This window comes from Orcinus orca, chromosome 7 (assembly GCF_937001465.1).
Source record: "Orcinus orca chromosome 7, mOrcOrc1.1, whole genome shotgun sequence".
Taxonomy (NCBI): domain Eukaryota; kingdom Metazoa; phylum Chordata; class Mammalia; order Artiodactyla; family Delphinidae; genus Orcinus; species Orcinus orca.
This window is the reverse complement of record NC_064565.1, coordinates 100,131,768-100,149,855: the sequence shown is the minus strand read 5'-3', so window position 1 is coordinate 100,149,855 and position 18,088 is coordinate 100,131,768. Positions and strand designations below refer to the sequence as shown.

Genomic DNA, 18,088 nt, shown 5'->3' with positions numbered 1-18,088 from the left:
TGCAGCCCGCAGCTGAGTTAGACACCAAAGATTTCTCCAAGGAAGGTGAAAGCATGGTTTCTGTCTATTCCAGAGCCTGAAAACCCCAGGAAAGGGTCAGCCTGGGGAGGCAGGCTGTGCCAGGACTCACGACAGGTGGGGGGGGGGGGGGCGTGTAGGAGGACAGGCCAGGTGTGGGGAGCCGGGCCCTGAGGAAGAGCAGCCCATAATCATCACCATCATCACCATCACCATCATCACCATCATGGGAGAGACGGGTATGAGGTCTGGAGCTGCGGGCAGGAGCCTCCACAGTCCATCTCCCTCAGGACAGCTGGCCCCCAGGCACTGGGCAAGGAGAGCTCCCTGAGGCTCCATGATCCCTGGAGAGTCCCTGGGCCAGCCTTGCCTGGTCAGTCATTCTCTGTAACCAGACCCAGCTGTGAAGGACACCAGTGAAAGGGAAGAGGAACGTAAACTGTATACAAAGAGATTCAGGGGATTTGATTACAAAGTTGCACCAGCCATTTCCTGGAACACAACGGGAGTGAGTTCTGAGAATTAGAAGGAGGGGGGTAGCTAAGAGGGGAGGGAAAAAAAGGCAAACAGCTAGCTTGCAAGTAGGCAAGTGGGAAGGAGAGATAGGTCTGACTGCAGGGCAAAGCAGGACCAGCATCTAGCAGGTCCAAAGGTGGGAAGGGGCCCAGAGCCCCTCTTTCCCCAGCCTGGAGGGATTCCAGGCCCCAGAGGCAGCCTGGGATAAAGCCCCCAGCCTTTCCCTCCCCAAGCCTCCTTCTCTGCCCACCCAGGGCCTGGAAAATCTTGGGGTTGAGGAGTCCCTCCAGTGCCCACCCCAGGCTTCTTTGCCCCAGGAGGCAGAGAGCAGGGCCTGGTACCGCCCCCGCCTTCCCCGCTCTGGACCTCCCGCCCTTGGCCTCTCCCCTCTGCAATCCTGTCTTTGCTCCTCGGCTCGTTTTTACTTCTGCCTCCTTCTTTATGTTCTTCATTTCCGTCTTTGGAACTTCTCTTCCTCCCCCTGAGCCCTCCCCCTTTGTGGTTCCGCAGCTCATGGCCACCCAGTCCAGGACAAATGCGGGTCCTACCTGAGCCCCATCCATGCCCAGCAGGGCTGGGAGCTGGGAGTACCCATGTGGGCTTCACCTCACCCAAGTGGTTCTGCAGCCTGCCTCATGCTCTCTCTCTCCAATAAGATGTGAAATCAGGAGGAGCTCAAGAAGGTGGTGGTGACAGAATGAAGACTGGTTCTCCAAGAAACCTTCCTCCCAAGGGAACGTGCCTGCCGAACCCGAGGACAGCTCTCTGACAGATGAACAACACTCATTTTTCCAAACTGCGTGCCCCCCACACCACCACGCACACTTCATTTGCCTTTCTCCATCCCTTTCCCCTTCACCGAAGACCGAGGAAAGATGTTAGGACCGCTCACGTGTTTGTGCCTCTGTGGTAGCCGCGTGCATTGGCTTTGAAAGCACCAAGTTATCAGACAAGGCAGCTTCACCTGCTAAACCACAGGTTTCTTGAAGGAAGGACCTGTGCCTTTTGACAGTGTGGTTCAAGGCCACTGTGACTCTTATTCCCACACCAACAGACTTGCACTTGAGGCCCTTCTGGAAAACCTGTTATGTGTGGAGATTATGTATAATTACTGTCCCCGGCCAGGTCTGGAAGAGGTATGGAATAGTTCAGACAAGGTGTGTCCAAGTGCTTAGTTGTTTGGCTAATGAACTCAAGATGACATGGAGTGGAAATCTGAAGGAGCTATTCTTCAGGTCACACATCAAGATTCCTCCTACCCTCCATCATTCTATCACCAAAGGCAGATTTTTCCTAAACCAAGTTGAAGGTCTTCTCCAGGAGGTGCCCGTACACAGGGTGCCACCCCAGGATGATCTAAAGCTAGTCCAGGGGGAAAGCAGTCCTTTTCTTGAACAAGCAAATCTTTGTTTCAACCCCAGCTTGTTCCTGGGACCTGCTGGGTGGGGTTCGCAGTGCCTGAGTCACATGTACGTGGCTTTTGAGGATGACATTGGAATATGATGCCAACACACAGAAGCAAAGCTTCAAGCAGCTTCCTTGGCTTCATGTATAAGATCTCTCTAGTACAGGGTCTGTGCCCCTGGACTAGCCTTGACCATTCTTGTCACCAGTTTTCCAGCCTGGAAAGCCCTGTCCACGTTTGTTTCTCTATCTCTCCAAGAAGCGTTCTAATTCTCCCTGCCTTGGATGATCTTTGCCTTCCCTGAGCTCCCAGAGCACCCATTGCCTAAATCACCCATCTGACCCCTGAGCCTCTGTGTGTTGTAAGCTGGCTTTTTCCACGTCCACACAGCAGAAACCGTTAGGACTCAATGCAGGTCCTCTCGGATCACTTTTACTGGTTCTGTGCATGCTCCTCTAACTCTGGGATGCTTTTTCTTTCCCAGGGCCCCATACAGGCGACTCTCCTAGGCAGAGCTACCTTTAGCCCACTGGAGCCACCTTACCTGCACACAAGCAGAGAGCCTGACATGCCTGGGAACTTACGGCCTCATGGGGTGACCTCTGGCTCATTTGCTCTAGGGCAGGGATCTAGCCTCAGGAGACAGAAACCACATCAGCTATTTTTAAATAGAGAACTTAATGTAAAGAATTATTAACTCAGTACTAAGGACAGAAAAGGCCAAAGGGAATACATATTAAGAAAAGGTAGCAAAGATCGAAAAAAAAAAAAGGAAATGGTAGCAATTACAAGAAGCATCCAACACTCTTAGTCTGGGGGAACAATAGTGGGAATTAGAATTATTAAAACTTTAAAGCTTGAAGGAAGAGCTCACAGGGTGGAAATACAGCCCTCTGGAAGGGGTTGCTGAGCTGCTGGAGGAGGGGGACCCACGGAGCTGGGACCCAGACCCTGAGAAGGGGGTGCCAGCCAACTGGGGAGGGTATTTCTGAGGGGGAACAATAGGCCTGGCTCTCTAAGTGTTGGAGAAAACTGCAGCTGGAACACTGGCCACAACTGGAAGGAGCTGCCAGCATGAAAAAGCATCACTAAATGGTGCCAAAAGGAGCAGGAAGCACATAGAGGAACAGAAAGCAAACAGGACAGAGCACTGGCCGAGCCAAACTGGGGGCTGCCTTGCAGAGAGGGATTAAGTTCATTTACCTACAGAAACATTCGAATCGCATTACCTGCAATGTATATGGGATCCGGGGGCAACTTGACATTAACAGAGGATAGAGCCAAAACCGGAAAAGAGATCTTTTGTTTTGACTCAACATGCCCACGCTCTGATGTGTGCCCAGGAACAGGACTATTTCTGTTTCATATATAGGTTAGTTTATTCTGAGACAATAAAGATCTCTACTTAAGACATTTAACTAAGCAGGTCCCTCAGTATGGAAACTGTAGAACATCCCAAAGAGAGAGGACTCCAGTGATTACCTAGTTCAGCCTCACTTTTCCACCCACCCACTAGCACCCATTAGCACCCAGAAGGACCAAGTGATCAGAAAGTGTCAGGACAAGCCCTGGAACTGGAATGATTCCTTCAGCCAGTAAGGACTTTTGGAGCATCTACTGTTTCAGCCCCAGGTCTAGGCCCATGGAAAATATCAATAAATAAAACATTCCAGGAATTCGGAAACGTGGAACGTAAGCTATACTGAGGCAGAGATGGGTTTTTCTGCATCTCTTCTCTCCAAGATGCACTCTCCTTATTACTTTGGGGGAGGCTTCATTTTTCACTTATTTTATCTGTAGATTTCATCATGAAACAAAGCACAGAGTGACTGTGGTTAACGGGGAGGTTTGGGGAGGCACCAGAAGGTGTAGAAACACTAGGACTGTCCCAATTTCAGACATTCTGCCATCTGTGACTAGTGTATCCTAAGTAGCTGGTGTCTTGACGGTTTGGATACGTATGTCTCTATCCACACTTGGTTTGGAACAGTTCTCCCTGGTGATCTGGAGGAATGGCTTCTCTTAGACACTGATGGGGCCCAACAAGTCTTGGAAATCAGAAGTTTACCTAATTCTTCCATGAAAATAACAAATTACCTTCTCACTAGATCTTTTCAAGATCTGGCAGGGATCAGAGGAAATGGAGAGGTCGGAGTTTATTTGGGGGTTGAGAATTCTTAAGTTCTGTTCTCCTTGTTTCCAATGACACCCGGGCCCATTTTTTGTTGGTGACAGATATGAATGTGCTCTGAGCCTAAAATGTAAGAGAGACAAGGATATCAAAAAGGAAGACAGAGGCAGCATTGGAAAAACTAGATGTGGCTGTAATTTACCTTCACCTGAGTTCTAATCATGAACTGAAATTTGGAAGATCTGGATCTTCGATTTTCCTTCTTTATATTGATCACCATTTTTTTATCCCGTTTTTTGATTACTAGTTTCATTCTTGGGAAACAGAAGAGATGAAGGAGCATTAAGTCCTTTCCAATTCTGCTGACAAATAGCTCAAACCTTTTTTTTTTTTTTTGTCAGACTTTCTTCAAAGCACTTGGTAATGATTCAGATTCCAAGAACCCTAACACTTATCTAGCTTAGCCTTTCCCACATAGTCACAGAAATTCGAACACAGAACACCTGGTAATTTTCTGGATAAACATGAAATAAGAGTGAACAGTGATGATAAATTCAGAACATTTGAAAACTCAATTAAATATTGCTAGATGGGGACTCTTTTCTAAGAATCTGTTCTATGGGTTTTATGTGTGCATATGGCTGCGTAAGTGCTCTTTTCAGCTACAGTCACACCTCATTTTATTGCATTTATTGCATTTTACTGCGCTTTGTAGATATTGCAATTTTTTTACAAATTGAAGGTTTGTGGCAACCCTACATCAAGCAAGTCTATTGACACTATTTTTCCAATAGCGTTTGCTCACTTCATGTCTCTGTGTTTTGCTAATTCTCATGATATTTCAAACTTTTTCATTATTATTATATTTGCTATGGTGACCGGTGATCGGTGATCTTTGACGTTACTACTATGACTTACCGATGGCTCAGATGATGATTAGCCTTTTTTAGCAATGAAGTACTTTTTAATAAAAGTATGTACATTTTTTAGACATAATGCTATTGCACGCTTAATAGACTACAGTATAGCATAAACATAACTTTTATATGCACCAGGAAACCAAAAAATTTGTGTGACTTGCTTTATTGTGATATTTGTTTTATTGCGGTGGTCTGGAACCAAACCTACAATATCTCCAAGGTGTGCCTGTATAAAGAAACATTTTCAGAATAAGAGAGACAGGGAATGCAGGATGAATGTCATCCATCCCTTTTCTACTCAAGTGGAATAGCCCTTAACCTATCCTAAATAAACAGAGGCTTCCACTGTGCTAAAAGTTCTCTAAGCAATAAGATTTTACGACCTCTCTTAGTCAACCACGCACAGGTCATTGCCAAAGTTCACCCCAAATGCTCTCCCACACCACTGATAGGATTATAGGTCAATGAAACCTCTCTGAAAAACAATTTGGAAAAAATGTATTGTCTTAAGGATGCCATCCTCTTTGACCCTATAATTTCACTTCTATAGTTGTATCCTAATAAAATAGAAAAAGTAGAAAAATAGAAAAATACTGAATAAATATGTAGATCTTTGTATATATTTTTTAAATAAAAGCACATTATAAATGCACTAAATATAAATTATAAATGCACTAAATACAGAATGTTGGTTAAATAGATTTTGTAAATCCAAATAATAGAATATTATGCAGACATATATATACACATATACACAATCAGAAAGGTTAAATGTTAAAATGATACATTTTCTGTCCCATTTTTGGCTGAGACCCTAAAGAGCAGAGAATGAAATAACAGGGAGCGAGGATTTCCACAACCACAGGTGGTAGGCAGCCCAGCAAGGGGACAGTTAACATTCCCAGGGGAAACCTTCAACTAGTAGGGGTTGGATGGAAGTCAATGCATGAATGTCCCAGCCTCCCAGGACCTAGAGGGACAATTCTGAGGGCATTTCTCATAGCCCCTCAGAAGGTCTCCAGGGGGATTGAACCCTCATTGCCCATGACAGTGATCAACTCAGTAGCACACTCTTTATTCCCTTTCTTCCCTGTCCCACACACTCTATCCTCTCCCTCCTGCTCACTCGAATCTACTTCCCAAAATAAAGTACTCAGGTCTTTATCTCAGCCTCTATTGGAAGGCGAGTAAAATTAAGTCACCCCCAAGACATAATACTCTTCTCAGCTCAGGCTTTGGAATCTCAAAAACAAAAGAAGGGGGCTTCCCTGGTGGCACAGTGGTTGAGAGTCCACCTGCCGATGCAGGGGACACGGGTTCGTGCCCCGGTCCGGGAAGATCCAACATGCCGCAGAGCGGCTAGGCCCGTGAGCCACGGCCCGCTGAGCCTGCGCGTCCGGAGCCTGTGCTCTGCAACGGGAGAGGCCACAACACTGAGAGGCCCCACGTATCGCCAAAAAAAAAAAGAAGGAAGTTATATTAAAGAGCCTGTGTTTTATTCCCAACCCCAAGCAAGGAAACAAAATGAAAATGTGGCCCTATGCTTCAGATGAGGGAGGAGAAATGCACACATGATACACACAAACTCATAATTCAGTGAGTTATCCTGTCACAACATTGTCATCATCAGTGCCATTATTATTGTCAAATGCCATAGACACAGAAGTCTGACAGGGTCTCTGCCTGTCGGGACTTACAACACTGGAAAAAGACTCATGAGGCTAGGACCTATTTAAGACAGTCCTTCTGCCTAATGTACTTATGTGACTGCAACAGCTGTTTAGAAGAGGACCATGTTTTACAGACCCACCAAGACGTAATGTTGAGTGCTAGGGGTGCTCTCATTCCCAACATGGAACCCAAGTCACATCTAGACAGACAGCTGGTTCTCTTCTCTTTCCTCATGAACTTCCAACTATGCTTCAGGAAAAAGGAGGGATTCTGAGGTTAGGAATGAAATGGCCCTGATAATGTGTGGTCCCAGGGATCTGAATCAGATTCCAAAGGGAAGGAGGCTGGCCTGTACACAATCCCAGATTCTTATCCTTGGCTCCCCTGCCTAGCACATCAAACCGGCCTCTGAACTATTTGATAAATGTGGGCAAGAGAGAAATACAATCAACAGGGTTGGTTGTGGTAGATTCCAAAAGTTAACAGAGGTTACAGAGTCAATGTCTTCAGGGCCAGGCTGGCAATATAAGTAAAAGAAGCAGAGACTGGTGGAGATGACAGCAAATTGAAGAGTGTATGCTGCATCTGAAAGGTACCTCTGAACTCTAGTCAATTGGGATCCAATGCTGTTAGGAGAGTTTTTAAGAGAAACCAGGAAGTCAAAAATCTAAATTTTACAAGAAAGCTGCTGGCAACTAGTTCAAATGTTGTTTTTTTTTTTTACCCACTCCAAGTTGGCCTGCACAGCTGCACAAAGAAAGGATATTTGTGGGCTATAGTTGGCTCTTAGACCATCAACTGGACACACATTATAGGAATATCACAATTTACTATAATTGGAGAATTATTAAAAGTCCATAGTAACTGACAACTATATAGAAAGAATGGAGAAAGACTCTAGAGAATGAGTTGTACAAGGGCAAATTCATAAGCTTATGAACTTTAATTTGGGACCAGTTTCATACCTGCCATTATGAGGTGTAAAGGATAATGGTGGATGTAATATGACCACATTGTATCACAGGAGGCCCTGACCCTGTGAAGAGCCAGTTAGCTGCCTTCCTCCTGTCAGGTTGTTGGAAGATGCCTCTGCTCCTGGGCCCAGGGACACCCACCATAACGTCTTCAAACTACCATCTCTCCCTATCCCCACACTAGGACCAAATGTGATCACCCAAGAGCAAAAGCAACCATCAAAGAAACCCATGTTCCATCAGGAACAAAAACTCATCAACGTCTAAGAAACATGACAAAACCCTGGGGCCTAACTAAGTTGGAAGTTCCCATCTCCTTTTCCAGTTTCTGCATCTTTCATGTTCCAAAGTTAGATAGAAGAATTGAGTTTTGAGGCCTCAACCTTAGAGATTAGCTTTAGTCTTGCTGGCCTGAGATTTTTAAAGATTGCTTTTATGATCCCTGGGTGTGGCAGGCTGTGCTTCCCAGAACTTTTGCAGTTTAATGGTAATGAGTAGGGGGAAGGAGATGACCTTCCCCTTTATGTACCTTTATGTGAACTACACAAGGTTCAGATTCATTTACACAAGGGCTTCCACACACTTATCAGAATTATTTGACCCCAGAGAGCCCCAAAACTACATTTTATCTAAAGTACGCTATTCAGAGAAGTTTGAGAAGGTTGTCCTTTAAAATGTTCCAAATACACATATGCCATTCTAGGCATATGTTATGTTTTCCCCTTCCCTGTGTTTACAATTCCTATGTTTCATGGTGACGTGACCTGGGCTTGTTTCTAGATAAACGGTAATCTTCATAACTAATTACCAACAAATGAAACCAGAAGTGTGAGCTGACGGTGATCAGGTTACAGGTTTTCTGGTTGTTGTACCCCCCAGCCCAGCCAGTTTAGAAGGTCTATCAAACAGAGTAAGCTCTTTCCATATCCAGAAAGCATCACAACCTATCCCAAACCACAACCCAAACACACATTTTATTAGCAAATCTCTTAAATAGGAACAAAGGAGGAAACTACGTATTTCCTCCTGACTCACTTGGTTATGCCTCTACCCATCACACCCCACTTATCCTATTACATTAAAAAAAGGGGGGACCAGTTCTCCAGATTGCCACAGGTCATTCTCCAGCTAAACAAAAACACCATTTGTCAGTGAAAGGAGAGAGATTTTATTCAGAGACCCTGGGGCAGAGAGGAAAAATCACAGACGATTATGGTGGTCTTGGGTCTGAACCGAAAGAAGCTTTTCTTTTCGCCATCCATGAAAGCAAACATGACATGGGAAGACATGGTGGATTCAATCAGCTTCTTCAAGCAGAGCATTGGTGTATGTAGCTGACTAAGGAGACAAGAATGAGAAAATGGAAGATTTACACTCAGGAAACCCATTCGTTTTTCATATAGGGACCTCCCTAGTCAGCTTCCTGGAGACTCCATCAGACATAAATTTATCAAGAGTTTAAGAAGCCTACCTTCAAAGGTAGGTCCAGAGGTTATGTCAATATTTCTACTGAATGGGCAAGATTAGAGGGAGGCTCTACAGCATAAAGAAGAAAAGCAATGAACACAGAAAGTCTGGCTCTCTGCAGGATTGGTGAGGAATCAGGGTCTGGGGCAGGGATGGGAAGAGGAGTGGGTGTTGGGTGGAGGAAGGGAGAGTGCTAGGGAAGAGTTGGATACAGTTTTTGGAAGGCAAATGGAGAGCTTTGCTTTGACAAAGACATGATATTTTGGAACACCTGCCAAGCTAGGATGATAATTCTCAAGTCTGAGAGTCCCCTTTCTCAATCAGAAAATGTCATTAATACCTTGGCTTCCTGGTTTTTTTCTGGTGTAACTTCTTTGCTTTCTGTCTCTGTGGTAAATCCTTCAGATGGCATGCTGAACACTTACATCTGTGGGATTTCACCATCCTCTTACATTTTGCAACTCTGGCCAGCAGTGGGGTTCTTGTTGAAACAGCAGCCTCGGTCAGCTCCCCCTCCTCCACCCCAGGTCCATTTGTCCAAAGCAGCCCACTCATCACTCCCTTTATATATGAAGACACATGGCCATGACATGGGCCCTCCTGGTAAAAGGACCTAATAATTGATGATTGTTACAATGGCTGAGAGTTAACATGAGAGCTTGGTTTGGTTGCTGGGGAATACTGAGACATTTGGATAAAGTCAAGGAAGTACTTGTTAGGACTGCTAGAATCAGCTGGTTGCCCATCAGTATAGCCCATAGGAACCACCTTGAATGATATAAGCCAAGTAAAATTCCCCCTGCCTTGCAGACACAAGTCTAGCCTCATCAAAGACTTCATTCTCTGGCACATTTAGGTATGCATTCTTGGTTCCATCTTCTCCTTTCTAAAAAGAGCTCTTTAGTGAGGACTTGAATGATACGGAATTTTTAAATTAATTTATTGAATTATAATTGACATACAATAAACTGCACATATTTTAAATGCTCAGTTTGATAAGTTTTGACATATCACCACAAATCAAGACAGTAAGCATGTACTCCACTCACAAAAGTTTCCCTGTGCACATTTGTAATCTCTCCCTCCTGCCCTTCCCTAGCCCCCACTCAAATCTCGAATAATGTAGAATTCAAAGCTTTGGTCCAACTCATCTTTTTAATCTATTACCCCTGCCCCATCCCCCAGAACCTCACAGAGGTGCAGCTTCAACCTCAAGAAACTCAATGTTTGAGAAGAGATGACATGCATAGAAATAAAAAATTCTGGACAGAATCTGATAAACGATAGAGAATGTGTTCAAAAGATGAATAATGGAAGTTTATTAAAGAAGTCATCATAGAATCCGGGGGCTTTGTTTTGAGTTTTAAACATTCCATTGGAATTTAATAGATTAAAATGCTAGAAAAAGCAACAGTGCAAGTTAAGACACTGAATTTCCCATGAACACCTATACTTTTTATACTTTTGAAATTACCCAATTTGACTAGAATAAGCAGAGTTTGCCTGAGGGAGAGAATAAAAGGCATGGCTAGAAAGTGAAGTTGGGGTTAGGAGGGCTGATATGAAAATTGAAATTGAACTACACCTTGCAAGCAGGAAGAAGGTTCCCACACGTCCTGAACAGAAGAGTGGCATGATTAGTCTCACTTTAGGAAGTTTCACTGAATAATAGTTTGCATTAAAGAGATCCAAGCAGCCTCCACAGTAATGTAGTCCAAAGGTAACAAGGCTTGCTCAAGGGCTGCCACCCCGGAGCAAAAACTGTGGACATCATAAAGGAAGACTCAACAAAGACTCAAAGGAGAGGGAAGAGGTCAAGGACTCCTGGATTTCAAGCCTAACTAGTATGGCTCTTGGGTGGTGCCACCCAGAAGAGAGAGGCTGGCAGGGAGGCCCCAAGAGACGCAATCTCCTCTCTTCCTTTAAAGCCTGGTTTCAAGCACACCTCGTGAACAAAGGCTGTAGTGGCTCACCCCCTCCAAGAGGGTCAAATACACATGGAGACAAAGGAGGTGATAATCCAAGTACCTCCCGTAGTCACTCTAATTTCCTACCTCTTGCAGACTCTAAGAGGCAGGGGATTCTACTGTACTTCTGTGGTTCTTTTAACTTAAGATCTAAGGTTTGAATCCTAGGGAGGGCTACAAAGGTTGGGAAGAGAGAAAAAGGAAGAAAGAGGAGGAGGTAGATGTATTTTGACTATGTGTGCATATCTGCCATACTGAGTTTAATTTATCCTATGTCCTCTTTTCCTGGTCAAAAGTTACTAATAATCAGATTATTTCCATCCCCCAAAGAACTCAGATCTTTAAGGTAGAATGATTAGAGTCTATGATTGTCTATGAATGGAGTCTATGATTGTGATGTTATGTCCTAGAGATGGTTGATAGAGCAATCCATTGTTCATCCAAATTTGTATTGAGGATCTGCAGCTATCTCCTTAATCTTATCTCTGCCACTTTCTGTTTCTGTATTCTTTCCTATGCATGCATGGAGGCATGGGTCAGTGTGAGGGATGGGCAAAAAGGAAGTGATGGAGATATTTTCCTGGGATTCCAAATCATGGCTAAAATATGCCTGAGAACTCACCAGCCTAAGTACATATTAACATGGATCCCTCTCCCACACACACACACATCAACAGCCTGAATAAATCTTCACTTTGTGAATACGATATCCTTATCAAGAACTTTGTTTTGATAAACAATAGGGAATCCATTCTCAATTGGCAAGGATATACTGAGAACCTCTTTTGTTCTAGCCTATCTTTGTGCTAAGTACTTAAAAAGAATGTCAACTATATAAGAAACAATCTTATATGAGAAATTACTACGGTTTCTTACACAAGAAGACCCCAGCTCCTCCATTTACTAGCTGTGAGACCTTGGGTGGTTACTTAACAACCTTGGTCCTAGAACATGGCAATAGTAGTGGCCACCTCACGAGGTTGATATAAGGATGAATTGGGTTACTATCTCTAGAGTACTTACCATATTCTGAGCACTGTCAGGCACAAGCTATTAGCTTGTCTCTGTACTCCCAGCATGTAAGGTGTCTGAAGGAAGGCACCAAGATGAAATAACAAGGACCAGCCAAGACTGGATGTCCTGGACTTCCCTGGCGGTCCAATGGTTAAGACTCCGCATTTCCACTGCAGGGGACACGGTTTCAATCCCTAGTCGGGGAACTAAGATCCCACATGCCGTGTGGCACTGACAAAAAACAACAACAAAAAAGACTGGATGTCCATCCCAAATTGCAGCTTTATCTATACCTGAAAGAGGATGTAGAGGTCAGGTAGGGGTAAAGGACACATGAAAAAAGTAAGGATAGAAAACAAGGAGAAGGCTTGTCACTTTTTTATGGCAGAACAATAGTGGTTGAATAAGTTATCCTCTTTTGAGAAGCTTGAAGAGGATGGTTGCTAGAGAGAGACTTACCTTCCTCTTCTCAAAAACCTTCACCCTCTATTACCTCACCTTCTGTCTCTCTTCTATTCACTGCACTCCTGACCACACCCTCTATCCTGTCTCTGCAGGAACGTAGGTGTCAAATGCTCTGTGGGGTTGAATAAGGTAAGGACTGAAAAGATGACTTGAGGCTCCTCAAGTACTCCGCACAGCACCTGATACTCAGTAGGTCCAATAAGGGTTACGTCTGCCGCAAGTTTGGCAGCTTCCATATTTGAACTCCTTACTGTTACTTAGCAACTCCTCTCTTTCCTGAGTTTTCTTCTGCTCTCTTTGTCTCCTTTCTCAGTTTTTTCCTCTGGAAACCTTAGAAGATGGTGAATCCCAAAATTCTGTCCCTAGACCATCTCATCTACTCCTGTAGATTCAACTACATAAAGCTCTACTCTGCCAACACCCAGATCTACATCATCACCCCCAAATGCTCTTCTGAGCTAGTTACCTATATCTACTTTGTCCACTGAGAACCTAAGTGGACACCAGATCTGTCCATTAGACATCTCAATCTGTGCAAAACTAAAAGCAGTACTTTCTATCCAAATACAGTTTCTGCTTCTGTAACCACCTAGCACTTATTCACTGGGGGGCAGAGGTCTGGGATTCAAACTTTCCCTTCAAAGCTCTCCACATCTCATCAGTCACCTCAATATTTTATAATCTACCCCTTCTTTTCCATCCCCATCACTGACTTGGGTCAGTCTCCTCCGGGTCTTAATATTCAAGTCTTTTGTTCATATCTCTCATCATGGTAAAACATGATGAGAGTAAAAGATATCACCCCCTAGGTGATTAAGCATCTCCCTCTCCCTCCCTACCAAGGGAGCAAAGGCACCAGGAGACATCATGCACAAGCACTAACATTAAGTAGGTGTGGATTTAAATCTCAGCTCTGCTGTTTGCTATCTATGTGTCCTGGAACAATTTCCTGAAGCCTGTAAGGAAGTAATCTCCAACTGGGTACTTTGTTTCCTCATTAGTAAAATAATAGGAAGTCCAAGTCTTTCCGGATTTAACTAAAAGAAGATTTTTAAGACCAAGAGAAATGAAATAATTTGTCCTGGTCTTAGTAGGTTTACTAGGTTGAGAGGTTTGGAACCAGAAAATCAGTCTAATTAAATGTTGAAGGAAATAATCCCAGGTCCCACTGCTCAGCTCTTCTTCTGTAGATTTGGTTGCTACCTCATGTGGACTTTGTGAAATCCTAGAGTGGGGAAGTCCAAGTCACAGTGGCCTAGTTTCTTTACAGGTGGCCCCTCAACCCCCATATCTCAAGGTTGAGAATACCATCTTCTGGTAAATGACTGGAAAGCCCACACCAAGCTTCTAATATCTACCATGACTAGGTGCAACCACACTAGGATACTGCAGTGCTGCATATCCCTTAGGACTTGGCAGACTTCCCGCAGGTACGTAAGAGAAAGCACCACTGAGGACAGCATGGAGGAGGAGAAAGATGGTGGTGGCAATTGGCAAGGCTCTTGAATGTGTGGTTCTGAGGGAGTGTAGGAGGAACGTGGGGAGTAGTTGTAAACTGTGTGTGAGGAAGGGAGTGAAGAGGTGGTGATGGAGCCATTACCGAAGAGGCTTCATTCATTCTGGGGCACCTGGTATGGCCTCAGTGAGAAGAAGTCCCTTTGTAAGTATTCATCAAGCCCCCATTATGAATAAGACATTGACCAGCTCTCCTGGACTATAAAGATGAATGAGATAGGGATATTTCAATGTGTTATCTGAATGTTTACCATAAGAAGTACCTTCAGTCAGGAGGGACAAGGTAGGCTTCATGGGTATAGGACCTGAGCTGTCACAAACAGCCCTGTGCCCAGGGCTGCTCAGGCTTGGTTTATGCTCTGCAGTCACCATCTTGAAAGTATTTTTTTAAAACAAAAGTCCAACATATTCATCTTGCACTGGACCCCACAAATAATGTAGCTAGTTCTGGGGAGACTTGACTGACCTGCAAGTAAACCAGGCCAAACCATAGCTAAAGAGGTAATAAAAGTCATAAAGGAAAATCTGGAAAATCAAGTTGGTTTTGTGTGCCCCCCTGAAGAAGTTTCTGAGACTCTCCCACCCTAACCAGGGACCTTTATAACTTCAGTTTTGTCTTTGTTTCCTTGAAGCATGAAGAAAGTACCACCATCACTACTGCAGGGCAGTGGTCTACTGAGAAAACGAATACTTCTGCATGGAGACACCGTCTTTACCAGAACTCCAGGGCAGGTCAGCAGTATGATCTTCCATATTTCCTTCTAGAACAAAAATAAGGAGGCCTAGCACTGGAAATTTATTGACCAATAAAATCTGCTCACTGCAACACTCAAGAAATCTGGGTCTTTCTTTGGCCCTTTCTGAAAATGAAGGCTTTGTTTTAAAGATTTCACTAGGTGAGTCTTCCCTGCTGTCCTAGCATAGGGTGCGTAGAGGGCAAACTGTCACTAAGACTTTGTGCTTTGGACCTAAGAATTCTACTAGAAAGAACAGTGAGGGGGTTACTTTGTTCTCTTTCTTTAGTATAAACACAACTAAAGCTACTTCTCCAAATATGAGAATTCCACCCAAGGGAACAATGGGGAAACAAAATAGACAATGATACTGCCAGGCAAGACTTCTTTGTCAGTTCCATTTTTCAAGATCTTCAAGAGGCAAAGTGAATTTATGATTCCAACCTATCTCCTCTTCTTCACCCTCAATTGATCACCACTGAGAATAGAAAGTAGAGTTTCAGCAAATCATGTCAAAGAAATACGACTGGATTGTGATTGTCTCTCTTGACTCAAGCCTGATCAGTAGAGTTAGAATAGGTATTTGTGTTAAAAAATAATCCAGAAATATTGAGTGTCTCCTCTGGGCAATGTACACTTCAGCAGCATGTTGGTATAATGCTTTGAAATCATCAATTATGAAGGCTCTGACCCTCAGTGTGGCAACTTCAGTCTGTCTTTCTGGTCCCGTTTTTTTTTTTTTTTTTTTTGCGGTACACGGGCCTCTCACTGTTGTGGCCTCTCCTGCTGCGGAGCACAGGCTCTGGACGCGCAGGCTCAGCGGCCATGGCTCACGGGCCCAGCCTCTCCGCAGCATGTGGGATCTTCCCAGACCGGGGCACGAACCCGTGTCCCCTGCATCGGCAGGCGGACTCTCAACCACTGCGCCACCAGGGAAGCCCTCTGGTCCCCTTTTGATAGCAACATTTCCCCCTTTCACAGGGCCAAGTGTCCACAAACTCAGTGACATGATAGTCTTTGGTTGGTGGGATGATTTCAAGAGGGCAAGGGCCTCTGGAACATGGCTCTCAGAATGTGAAAGGAGACTTCAAAATAGAGAAAAAGCACGGGAAAAAAGAGATGCCAGAAATCTCAACAAAGTGCCTCATGAAACAGTGGCAAGAAGCCTGGACTGGGGATGAAGAGATCTGAGCTTGAGATCCAACTTTGCCTATAATTTGTGATTTTGGCCAAGCTACCCTTCATCCCCAGACCTATTTATTATGAAATTGTTCTCTTAAAACCCTTGCAATTCAAAATTCCTTACTCCGGCGGCTTCCCTGGTGGCGCAGTGGTTGAGAGTCTGTCCGCCTGCCGATGCAGGGGACACGGGTTCGTGCCCCGGTCCGGGGAGATCCCACATGCTGCGAAGCGGCTGGGCCCGTGAGCCATGGCTGCTGAGCCTGCGCGTCCGGAGTCTGTGCTCCGCAACGGGAGAGGCCGCAACAATGAGAGGCCCAAGTACCACAAAAAAAATTCCTTACTCCAGTTGTTAAGCGGATTAAAATTCATTCGCTCCTAAGGACCATAGGAGGCAAATAATTTAACATGCATGACATTTTCACACCATATCACACCCTTTCTAATATCTTAGGATGCAGCTTTAGTTTTATCTTATGGCTGTAGGGCTCTGTATTCCCAGTGTATTCTGGGAAGGGGCAGCTTCTTCTTCACTGTGATACAGATGGGGATTAAGGTCAGTGGGCGAAAGGGAGTAGTTAATGTGAAAACATTATTTGGAACCTTCTGAAGCATAAAATTTGGATTTTCTTTGTATACTACTGAACCATGTGGCCTTAGGGTCGGTGGTGGCAAAAGGAATAAAAATAGTCAAATAATTTCTCGTAAGTCCAAAGATAACAACAACAACAAAAACTATGGCATTCTCTCCAAATGAGAATTTTAAATTTGTCCAGAGGAACTCTAAATTCACACCCTGCCTCTAAGAATAGCTCATTACTTTTTCCCAGTTCTCATTCTCCCTTCAGTATTATATTCCTTCATTGTGATCCTAGCAGCAGCACAGGTAGGAGGAGAAAGGCCAAGGGAGCAGAGAGTCAAGGTCAGATCTATTTTTAAGGCAAGTAGAGAAGGCAGTGTGAAGTGGTGGGCAGTCTGGTTTGAAGATCAGCAATCTGAGATCAGCCATGGCTCTTGCACTGCCTGGGTGCAGCCCTTAGACAAGCCTCTTGGCCTCCCAAAAGAGGGGGGTCAGATGGCTCCTGAGGAACCCCCCCGCCCAGGGCCACTGCTCTTGTGATGAGCTTCCTAACTTAGAGCAGCCCAATTTCTCTATTCCTGGAAAACAGAAGTTTCTTATGGAAAGAGAGTTTGGAGATGCAGTCAGAAAGGATGGGGGAGGAGCCTGAAAGAAAAATGAGGAAAAAACTCCAAAAATCTTCGTGTAGAACCCAGACCATCTTCAGAGCCAAGATGTCCCCTTGTTTCCCAGAAATGGATGGGAAGAGGTGGAGTTGAGGTCCCTCCTTCCATTTTCTCTGAAAACCACCCCTTGGCCTTTGGCTCTGGTTCCTCTTTATTTCCTAGGAGAGATACCAGATGAATCCTGAGCTCAGAGAGCTCAACCCCTTGGTGAAACCCCTCTCTCAGCAGATTTCCCCCGCTCCAGCCCACCCTGAGCCCCCTTTGCCTGCCCGAACAGCAGCAGCACCACCAAGAACAGAGAAGACAGGGCGTGCGTGCAAACAGGGTAGAAGGTCCCCACTTCCCAGCTAAGGTCAACATCTGTAGAGACAGGTTTCAGACAGGGGTTCACACTGAGTCATCTACATTTTTAAGGACTGTCAGCAACTTTTCCATGTTCCCTGTAATAAGCCCCAATTTCTGGCCTGCTGGGAAGATCCTGCCCTGGGCAGACATCCATTGGACTCCTAGGAAAATTAATGGAGTGAGTTTGAATTGGAGAGGTGAGATGAAACCCAACTAGAGGTCTGACTTCCAAAACAGTGATGTCCAAAGCCTGCCTCTTCCTAACCTAAGAAAGGGGCCAGTGAGAGTGACAAGTCTCCAAGCCCTTCCCTGCAGTGCCACTTTGCCATCTTTCTAGGAGATAAAGACACCATTTTGTCCATCCACCTGTTCTGGGCAAAATAACACTCAGCCCCAAAAGTGAAGGAACTGATAGCTCCTCTTCTAAAAAGACCAGTAATTCAGTTCTTACTCCATGTCCCTATAGCTACCAGAAAATATCTATTTCCTTTCATCAAGAGAAACAAAAACTAAGACCCACTA

At 44.7% G+C, this 18,088-nt stretch overlaps 2 long non-coding RNA genes across 2 annotated transcripts; both read left to right on the top strand.

The window, feature by feature from the left end:
- The first annotated feature begins 6,743 nt into the window (after positions 1-6,743).
- Positions 6,744-9,429, top strand: LOC125965005 (uncharacterized). The gene is made up of 3 exons (XR_007478422.1): positions 6,744-6,806; positions 7,172-7,253; positions 9,039-9,429. It is a non-coding gene; the product is annotated as an uncharacterized LOC125965005 (long non-coding RNA).
- Positions 9,430-10,894: 1,465 nt separating this feature from the next.
- Positions 10,895-14,884, top strand: LOC125965055 (uncharacterized). The gene is made up of 3 exons (XR_007478535.1): positions 10,895-11,114; positions 12,641-12,677; positions 14,696-14,884. It is a non-coding gene; the product is annotated as an uncharacterized LOC125965055 (long non-coding RNA).
- Positions 14,885-18,088: the final 3,204 nt, after the last annotated feature.